The 11,042-nt window shown below is 38.4% G+C and overlaps 1 long non-coding RNA gene across 3 annotated transcripts in view; it reads right to left on the bottom strand.

Annotated features, from left to right (window-relative positions):
- LOC133483604 (uncharacterized) overlaps positions 1 to 10,873 on the bottom strand; it is a 45,960-nt gene extending 35,087 nt beyond the window's left edge. For 2 of the 3 annotated variants that reach the window (XR_009790156.1, XR_009790155.1), the window contains exons 1-2: positions 10,689 to 10,873; positions 8,073 to 8,185 (exon numbers count right to left, since the gene is read on the bottom strand). This is a non-coding gene — a long non-coding RNA (uncharacterized LOC133483604). Of the gene's footprint in view, positions 1 to 5,266; positions 7,286 to 8,072; positions 8,186 to 10,688 lie in introns of those variants that run through there. The other variant, XR_009790154.1, reaches the window with a different exon arrangement.
- Between the last annotated feature and the right edge of the window lie 169 nt (positions 10,874 to 11,042).

The following is an 11,042-nucleotide window of genomic DNA, read 5'->3' on the forward strand; positions in this document are numbered from 1 at the left end:
TCTGTAAATTACAGTATGTATTTGTTTAAAGTGAATGACATAGCGTCGAACAGAGCGACGGCCACTATTTGAGGAAACACGGTAATAAGGAGTCTTACAAAGAACACAAAGAGTCTTTACCACTGTGAAGATAAAAAAACAAAAAACAAAAAAAAAAACACTTTTTGTCTAAAGACAGCCGTTGTGAGCAAAATAAAAGAAAAGCTCAAAAGAAACAGAACACATGATGGCAGCTAGGGGAACGAGGTTGAGTCTCTTCTGGCTCTGAATTGGATTCCGGCTCCGGTGGATCAAATGTGTAGGGTTGTGTAAAGTTCAGAAAGGTGCTACACAATGGAGCATCGGTTTTTCTGGTCATAGTAATGGTATTTGATTGACAGTTGAGCAGGGCGTGATTTCGGCACATTCCACAGACACCCCCCGCCCCACACCATTTGAGAGCAGAGACAACTAACATAAAAACCAGAGCCATCTATGAGCCAAAATTGATAGAGGTGTAACCAACCAAAACCAGAGTGTCGTCTACGGGTGACCATGGATAACTGTATAACAACATGGTTGAAGATAGATAGATTAGATACATGGGGCAGTCAAAAAGCATTGAGAAAAATGTAATGGAACCTACTAATAATATAATTATTTTTCAGAAGTTTTCACAGTTTGTAGCTTAGTTGTTTGAATGTTTTTTTTTAACATTTTTTTTTTAAAGTTTTGTTTTAGTTTGTCCTCTTCCTGTCAGCCATTTTGGAAACGACTGTTGGATCCCCTGCCACTGATTCCATTCCATGGATGCTCTTTTGGACTCAGGTTCAAAGTGATGTACCCATGTTTCATCCCCAGTCACTATAAGCTTGAGAAAAGACTCATTACCTTTGTGACACTCAACAATCTCCACACAAGTTTCAAAACGGGTCTCCTTGTGAGCATCTGTGAGTTTGCCACCTGGCACAAACCTTTGCAACACTCCCAATATTTATTGAGCTGAATCATGCAGCAGGTTGGGTAAGTCATTATTGTTGAATTGCACAATTTTTGTTTGCATGGTAGTAGAGGAGAGACAAGGTTGCTATCGCCCAAAATCTGTTAGTCAGGTGTTTTTATCTTGTATTTTTTGTTGTCCCCCTCTATCCACAGCCTTATCAAAGGCTTGTTATCAACGTGTGCTCTCCTAATGAGCAACAAGGCAAGTGGAAGCACAGATGTTCAGAGAAAGTTTGAAACGTCGACGTCGCTCAAGTTTGACCCATCGTCTCTACACAGCTCCTCTAGAGTTGCGTGGGCTGACAACAGATGCTTGCAACCCGTGTGACAGTCTGCAGAGCTTGCTGTATCATTCAAGTAAATTAAATACAGTCTGTGACAACCATGTGTGTCCAATTACCGTATTTCTTGGGAACATTTCACAGTGTTTATAAACATCTGTTACTCGACAGATTTAGATCTAGAAATATAAGTTAGAACTTGGCGAACATAGCGGAGCTAGTTTAAAAAAAAAAAAAAAACGCACAGTCCATGTTGCCAACTTGGGTGTTTTAGTTGTCATTTATTATTAATTTTTTTTCCTCCTAAGAGAGATAAATGCTTAAAATGTCAGTAAAGTATAAATATGAGGCGGTTCAAGCAGAGTGGTAGCATGTGCTATTTTTTGCTAAATTCAACTAGATTTTGTGAAAAAATACAAATCTAAAATCAGAAATTACATATAGCCCAGCCCTATTGCAGAGATACTGCATACAGAGTTCGCAGTTCGCACATGGAACATAAAAGCACTTTAGCCTAATCCATAAACAAATACACTGTAGCTCAGTTCCGATCTCGTGGACATCATGGCTAGCAATAGGATTTTAGCAGTGCGTCAACAGGGGCGGACTTAAAGTTAGGCAAACACAGGTAATTGCATGTGGCCCCAAAATTTTCTTGAGCCCTAAACTTCTCAGAAATGATTAATAAATGAAATTTTCTTGCATTTCATTCTTAATTCACACGCTTAAAAACACACCAAAATGTTTCATTCATCATAATCATTTCGAGTGCTCCCCCATCCTTCTCATTTAATGGACATTTCCATCTTCTTACTGCGCGTGTGCAGATTTGATTCAGGGAAAGGGTAGTTGATTTTTAATTAATGTTCTTATCAATTACAGTAAAAGCAATGAGATGATATACTTAGATAATAATCCTCAGATAGACTTTATCTAGCTCGGGAAATAGGAGAATTTTCTCAAATTCATGCTTTTTAGTTGATGATAAACCAATATTGAAAATCATTGCAGTCCACAGATGTCGAGGGCCCCATGACTGGGCCCCAAAAAACATTTTGTTGTTTTACCTTGCCGCACATTGTTCACACAATAAAGACTCCCTCTTAAATATCGGTTCGTCAGAGAGAGCGATCATTACACAGATTCAGAAGTTATGAGAATGTCCTTCTGAAAAATATTGCAACCGTTGTGCTAAATCGAAATCGTTTAACGTATTTTATGAAATACGTTGCTTTAAAACAGTTTTTTATTGCTCTTAAAAAATGTGAGTTATACAGGATGAAAATAAAGCGTTGAAGAATGGATGCTGAGAAGATTATGGCACCACCCTAGGTTGGAGTATTCATAATGCAATATCAGATGACCTCCACACGCGCCGAGTGAGAAATTGCATTAAAATATTCACGTGCGTGTGTGTGTTTAAGCATGCAGACTGCGTTTGCCGTGTATGTATTTGTACGTGACACTGTCTCTCAGCCTGACGGGTATATTGTTGAGTTAGAGAGGCACGTACACACACACACAAACACACACGCCCGCACACACCTCACATAAACACACACTCTCGCCACGGCAAGGCGTCCTTGCCCGCTCAACCCCGTCTGACAGCGAGCCGCCACATGCATGGCCTGCATCTCATGCATATGGAGGAGAGGGCAGAAGAGGGGAAAAACAACCATCTGTGTGTGTGTGTGTGTGTGTGCGTGCAAACGCACGTGAGTGTGCATGCGTGCGTGTGTCTATGATAACAATCACCCATCACAGCCTACCACTTAAGTATTTGTTAAAATATATGAAAATGTTGGCTGCAGTTGTACAAAATCCTTGAAATTGTCACCAGCGCATCATGACAAGACCTACACGAGGAAGCATATTTACTTCCGTCAACATGGCGCCTCGTGTTAGCGTGCATGCGCAATATGACGTCTTGTTTTGTGCACATGCGTGTGATGTCACAGATTCAAATCTGTCCACAGTAGAAGTCTCATTTGTTTTTGTAATGAGAGCAACTACATAAAAAGATCGGATTTAACAAAAACATCCAAACTGGGCATCATGCCCTGCGGTGTGATCGTAGCCTTAGTTGAGTTTTTTTCACCTTGAAAAATATTCCGTTATTTTTTTCTAGGAAAATACAAATTTCATTCTGTAGTTATTGCCTTTTTCTACCCCCCTTCAAAAACTACAAAAAAGACTATTCTTGTAACATTACTTATATAATAACCTTTTGTCCTTCAAAAAAATGACTATTCTCGTGAGACTACAACTTTTCTTGACAAAAGTATGACTATGAGCTTGACATTATTCTCATTAGATTCTAAAAAATCTGTTTTTAAAAAGATTTCTTTATTCTTTTAGTATTACAACATGTTTCTCAACATTTTACAAATTCCTGAAAAATACAAACTAATACAACTATTATTGATTTTTTTTGTCCATGAAAAATTTTACTTTTGCTCTAGAAAAAAAGAACTTTTCTTGTTTCAACATTTTTTTTTTTTTTACATTCTTGAAAAATAAAAGTTTTTTTTGTCCTTGAAAAACTCATTTTTTTTTGGGGGGGGGGGGGGGAAATATGACCTCTGTCATCATTTTTCAGATTACTTTTTCTCAGGGGAAAAAAAAGACTTGAATTTGAATATTCTGTGACTGGTGTGAAAGTGAACCAAATTGAAGTTCAACCAGCGTCACAGATTGTGGTCAACCTTACAAGTGCCACTGTATTCCGGAAGTGATGCCCGGAAACCAGCTGAAAACTCATCTGGACATACAATCAATTGGTTCATGTCACTGAAAGTATCTTCAGGGAGAAAAAAAGTCAGATGAGTGGCTTCCTTATCTGTTCAAACAAAAGTCAGATCTGGTGGAAAGGAAGGCAGATTTTTTGGGCAATCATTTGCTGTGCCTCTCCCACAAGGTCGCAGCCAGAGAAGTCGTCAAAATATTAAAAGAGTATTTCCGTGACCTGAAAGAGGAAGGAAGCGATAGATCTGAGGTGCCGAGAACTTGCGGATGTGTTTTCAAAAGTTATTTTTTTGTATAAATAACACTGGGAACAGAGCATTTTCTCAGGATTTCAAGGTGTGCGTTGCGTGCCGGCGGAATGAAAGTCGCCGCAGACAAAAAAGGTCAGCACACAGCATGTTTAATTCTCTGCAATGAGGCAAAGGTCTCGCATCGAAATTCCACTGAAGTCCAAAGGAGGATTGTAATGAGGAGGGGGAAGAGGAGGAGGCATGATCGTCAGAAGACCAATCAAGGGAAAATACTGGCAGGCGGAAAATAATCCTCGCATGTGACTTTCAGAGGTCGAAAGGCCGCGACGACATGTCGAACACAGACATGTGTCCTATGTAGCCGGTCGACATCAGATTTGTTCCACTTACAAAAACAAAAAGATCTCATTGACATCATTATATGGTGGTGCCTTGAGATACGAGGTTTAATTCATTCCGTCAAGTCAAAACATTCATATCTCAAATCATCTTTTCCCACTGAAATGAATGGAAATGCCTAAAACTCTAAAATATAGTACTTTATAAAAAGCAATAAATAAATAAATTGGCTGGATGATGACTCGTATCTTGTCGGGTCACTCGTATCTCAAGACACCACTGTATTCATCCCCCCCCCATATTACAAAAAACTACTTTCATTCTTGTAAGTATACATTTTTCCCCCCTAATACTTCCTTGCAATTTTTGCCTGTGGACTGCGTGTTCATGCACACCTATTTTTGTGTTCTGCTAGAATAAACATGATTTACACATCTCATCAACAAAGTCACACATGCGGAGACATGAAGCAGCACATCAGGAGGACAGAAATAGAACTAAGTCATGAGCGATGAATATTTGTGTGGGTCATAGAGCTTCTTGATTTTATTATTTTTTTTTTTTAAGAGTGGGAGAGAAATCAATGAAGTGTTTGATCACAATTATTATTTTCACTTCGGGACATAGCGCTTAAAAGGACAGAAAAAAAAAAAAAAAAAAAAAAGCACTTTCTCCAAATATGCCTCCTGCTGTGTTGGAGAGTTCATAGAATGATGATTTTTTTTTTTTTTAATTTTGTGTGTGTGTGTGTGTGTTTTAGTGCTTTTGTACTGAGACTGCAAGTTTGTGTGCGTGTGTTGTAAAACAGTATGTCACTCAGTATCAATGGACGCCAGACAACAAAATAGCCTAAAATCCGTCTCTAATGACTCACAAACATTCTCGATGTCAGACTCCTGGGTTCTCCTAATCCCGTCCTTAATGGACAATTTACGACGCGTACCTGCATGTAGCCATTCGTGTGTGTGCGTGCGTGTGTCTTTTCACTCCATTAAAAAGCAATATGCTTCCAGCAAACGACGGTGACCTGCCCAGTGGCTAGTTGGTGATATTTGTGTTAGTGTCACTGTGTGTGTGTGTGTGTGTGTTTGTGTGTACAAAAGCTGCTGACAAGTAATCGGCATCACACCGGGGTGCAATCACAAGGTCTCACACACACACACACACCGTGAACAGGTTCATTCAGTGAGTGGTGATTGTGTTGGTAAAGGGCTAAACCTCCAGGGCAAAAGGGCTAACACACGCGCAAACAACTTGCCATCAAACAGGATACGAGCGGTGAGATGCTTTTTTGGGGGGAATCTGAGAGGCTTTCTCAAGAGTAAGGTGTAGAAGTGCAAAGCTGGCGGAAAAATAAACACTCCAGTCAAGTGTCGATTACCGTACTTAAGTAGAAATTTGGGGTAAGTATTTGCACTTCGTTACTTGACACCTCTGTGACTAATCGACGTCGAGCCCAGTTTCATCACATTAGCTTCAACTACAAAACGTCGTTAGTCATGCAACCCTTAGTGGGCTGTGAGTCTCGGGTGTTAAACTTCACTCTCTGGTGCAAGTCCCCTCACACTACGTAATATACTGGCAAATTTGCGTGTTGACTTGAACCCACTCCATCCAGCATCAACACCCCACACAACAAACAGCGATGGCCAGCGTGAAATCTGGCTTCAGTTCCATGAACGTCTTCCTTCCCACTTGTCAGCAGGAAAGGGAGCGACACTTCCTCCAGATATTTTTAGAGAAGGATTCATTTCATTGGGTGAGATAAGACGCCAGTAGTAGGATGGATAAATAAGTAAATAGGACATGGTGCGAAAAACAGGAGGCGGTGTCGGGCTAGTTTGGCCCTGGGCACATCCATTGATGCAGCGGAGATAGAGATGCCTTTCATCGTTCCCTCTCAAAAGCGAGCACATCAAATTCCACAACTGATGTCATTCAGTTACTCCAAACGGGGATGACCCCACCTAAGCGGTGGGGGAGGGGATGTTAGCTTAGATGTGGCATTTTTAAAAAAAAATCTCATTTGCACTCCAGTAAGACAGACTTTGAACGCCACATTGTTAGGATGCACGCACTGAGCGACGGAAGAAGTATTAAAAAATCGGGACACTGTCGGTCAGAATAACAAATAGCTGCTATGATAACGGTACTACCGATAAAAGCCAAAATTTTCCACCTCTGCTATTTAGTAAAAAAAATGGCAATTTTTGTTATCTTCTTTTTTAAGTGTGAAATGATCACAAACTTTGGAGATTCTCTTTTTTTTCCTTTTGCCGTGGTGCCAACCTATTACTTTCAGAGTGGTGTGTGCGTGTCTGCAGTAACATTAGTGCGTGTTGGAAAACCGCTTCGAGACAGATTTGACTGTTTTTCTAGTCGAGTTAGTCGACTAATCGTTTCAGTTTCACACGTGACACCCATGCACTTGTGTATTTGTCGCCGTTAAACAAGTAGCACTGACATTGTCATGCATTAAATTATCCATCTGCAGGTCACCGTTTTTACATTTTTCTCCATGTGCCCGTTCAGTAAAAATAGGGATACATGGGGGGGAAAGCAATTTTCCACCTTTGGAGGTAGTATCAGAGCAGTACCAGAAGTGGGAATACTCCTGCGTGCAATTCAATACCAGAAAGGTGGGCCAGTTGTTAGGAACTTTCACAACTGCCAGTCACGACTTCTGCCCTGTTGTGACAGAAGCAATTGTATAAAATGCTAAATAATGAGGGTGTTAAACAAAACTGAGCATTATTATCCTTATCTATTCAATAGTGCAGGTCTACCCTTGTTATCCAATGTCCAAGTATGCAGACTTATATACAAGTCAATGGACAGTTTTCTTTGACATGTTGCAGCTGCATAAGTAAACATTCTGTGCTGATCAATACAAAAGCACAAAGTTGCTGCATATGGGAGAAAAAAAAAACGGCCACTAAAACTGTATCAAGATGGCAGGTAGCATCCTGGCTATATAAATTCCTGAAGATGCCCGTGGCATCTTTATGTCATAGTATGAGAATAGCTTGCACTGTGCGGAAAGCTGAGCCAAGAATTATGCTGCATTGGCAAACTCAAAGTTTCCCCCCTCAGCCGAAGAAGGCATAAAAAGTATCACAAAAGGCTCAGATAAAGGAAACGCATATTATCCAGTCAGTCAGTTCTGGAAGAAAATTGTTGATCCATTCCAAAGTATCGGTAGAGGTCGTGCAGCAATAAAATGATGGGTGCATCACTAGTTGACTGTAATCACCTCTTAATACGATTGTGACAAAAGGATTAATCAAATCTTTTTTATTTTAAGCTTAATTACTAACACTGTTTTTTGTTTTTTTTTTGGCAATAATTTGAATACACACTCATTCAAAACACGATAAGAGTTTAGCAACGACAAGCTACATATTCAATTTCATTATATGTACAAAAGCTACATAATACACCTTGATAATAAACATCATTATCTACATATACTTACCGAGTTGTGATCTTTTTGTGCATCTCTTTCACATTAAGAAGTTTTTGTATATGCAATGCTTTTACACCTCGCTATGCTTCCTCTGATGACCTCTGCAGGTTTTCCATCTCAGTCTGGGGGACACAGGATTTTAGAGTTAGTTCCGCTTTAAAGCAGTTATTATTGTTTTAGTCTTAATTCACATGCTTAAAAACACATCAAAATTCTTAATCTATTGTGATTGTTTCAAATGCTCCATCCTGCCTTCTCATGCAATGGACTAATCCATTTTACTTCACATGCGCAGACTTCATTCAGGAAAACAAACTTGTTGGCGCATTGTGAGGAAAATGAAACAGCTTTCCCAGTGGAGCAGAAAAGAGGAGAAGGTGAGAAGAAGACAAAGCATTTTCATCAAAACTACCACAGGTTTCTACCTTTTATATGTTCACACTGAATGTGGGTAAACAACAACAGCAAGAGCGAGACTCATACTCAAGCTGAAAAAAAAGTGGTATCAGTGCATCCCTAATGATTAACTTTCTTATCAATTACAGAAAAAGCACTGAAATTATTCACTTGTTAGATAATTCTCAAGAATGACGATCTACCTCAGGAAATAGGAGACATTTTTCAAATTCACACTTTTGAGTTGTTGATGAACATTGATATTCAAGATATTTTTGCAGTACACGGCTGCAGATTCCCCAATTGATTAAATAAGCCCCTGGTCAGATGCACGGCCAAGGATCACAACCTCTTCTACTTAGAACCTAGCGTTTTTGTTAGCTTACGATTACGTCATTATGCATCCTGCCCGATCCCTACAAAACAGCCGTAATGAGTTATTAGTGGCGGAGGGAATGACAGACAGGACATGCCGTCAAGACTCTCGCAACGGCTGAAACATGAGCACCATTAGGACACAATTACAGCGCGTTAGCGCAGCTTCGATGTCTCAATTACTGCCACACTGCTCTATATTTAAATATTGTTTTTTTACACTCACATCAACTTTAATGATGTCAGGTGTTATCATGACACACACCCTATTAATTGCTGACATTGTCATTTATCCCTCTGCTCATTAAACAGACATGATTTATAGCCACACGGGCTACCGTGGTAACGGGATTTTTATCATCTCGTCCTTAGAAACAGTGTGTGTATTCTTTCAATAAGAGAAGATTAACATGACCTTGATATATGAGCAACGTTAGGCGAGAGCATAGCAGATGGTCAATACAATGCGCTATTATGACAATTACAGACGCATAGTACTTTTTCACCCCGTGTTTTCTTCATTCTTTTAACACGCCATGCTGCAGCCAATTTAATCATCTTCCTCAGTGTGATGAATATATGTTTCTCGCTAAAGCGTCACCATTTTCTTCCCCATTTTATAATGGACTGCTTTTAAAGTACAAGTCCTTGGTGGTCTCAGCAGTCACATTTATTTGCTCTTATTTTCATCTAACTTATAAAACAAATTTGAATACTTAAAGGGATATTGAATTAAAAAGAAATATGCTCATTCCATGTAATGTATTTTTCTATATTTTTGAAATAAAATTCTAAAATTAATTTTAATATTTGAAGGGGAACTCAAACAAATAAAAAAGAAATACTGCTCATTTAATGTACTTTAAGTCCTCAAAAGCCTGGAAGTTTATCATTCAATAGCAGGAGAAAGTGTGTTGAAACAATTGGCCAATAGTGTAGACTATATATACACATTTATCTAAACTGTATATACTGTGCTGTATATGTGCTTTATGTTTGATCTTCTGTACAGTGCTTCGTTACAGGTGCATTTTTTTAATTTTTATTATTATTAGTCTTAGTAGTTGTTATTAGTTATTTATTATACAGTACTCATTTCAAGCCTCTAGGGAAATTCAATAAGACAAAAACAAACATTAAATAAAATTCTTTAAGGTCTTAAAATTTAGTTTCACTTTTATTGATACAGTACATAAATTTGTTTTGTAAACCAATTTGATTCATTACAATAAAAAGTATTGCTTTTTCTAAAAATCCTTTGCAGTCTTAGAAAATTAATGTCCATGTATTATTATACATTAAACAGATTTTTCGTGTCGAAGGGGAAATTATTTTTTTTAATAATTTTTAAAAATCAATAATTGCAAAAAAAAAAAAAAAGAAAGAAAACAGTGTCTAACAACTAACATTACTACATTGGAGCAATTTATTGGAATATTTGATATTTACATTGTTTTATATGAGGAACACGTTTACTTCAGATTTCTTTAAAATATAACTGTACTTCAAATCAGTGTTTCCGAAATGAACATTTGGGAAACTTAGATAAATGGATTGTAAAAATGAACAAGAGCAGTTCACATGCTAATTACACATGATGTAGCACTTTTTCAGAGTAGCATTTCGTGTAACCTGAATTGTAGCTTGGCCTAAGTAGATTAGTCTACAAATTTGGCCATTAATAAAACTTCGACGAACAAGTTGAATCACAACTTTGCAAAAGTCAAAATTGAGCCAAAAGAGACCAGGAACCGTCAACTAGCTAATTAGCATCCGGTAGCATTTGGAGTTAATATGTAAACAGATACAACACAACATAGACATTAAAGTGCACATACGACAGCAAGCACTTACTTGGTGAAGTGGCCACGTCGAGTTGGACTTTTTCTTTGTTTTTAGTAGATATTAAACGTCCCTCATAATAGCGTCACCAAAGTTCAACAAGGTGTCGGCTGTTTAAACGGTCGCGCCGCGGCAGTGACCACGTGATTGGGAAGCAGAAAAAGCCACGTGATGTAGAGAGCGTCACAACTGGCCGTTCATGCGCGAAACCACGTTAAACGACGTTGAATCCTAGGAATACTTTATTATAGATAACAGGAATTTATTTGTATTACATGTGTTAATTACATTTGAAACAAATTAAATCATATCACAATTACTATTTTGTATTTTATACACGATGTCAATTTAACTCAATTATCCTTT

Source organism: Phyllopteryx taeniolatus, chromosome 9 (assembly GCF_024500385.1).
Source record: "Phyllopteryx taeniolatus isolate TA_2022b chromosome 9, UOR_Ptae_1.2, whole genome shotgun sequence".
Lineage (NCBI taxonomy): Eukaryota > Metazoa > Chordata > Actinopteri > Syngnathiformes > Syngnathidae > Phyllopteryx > Phyllopteryx taeniolatus.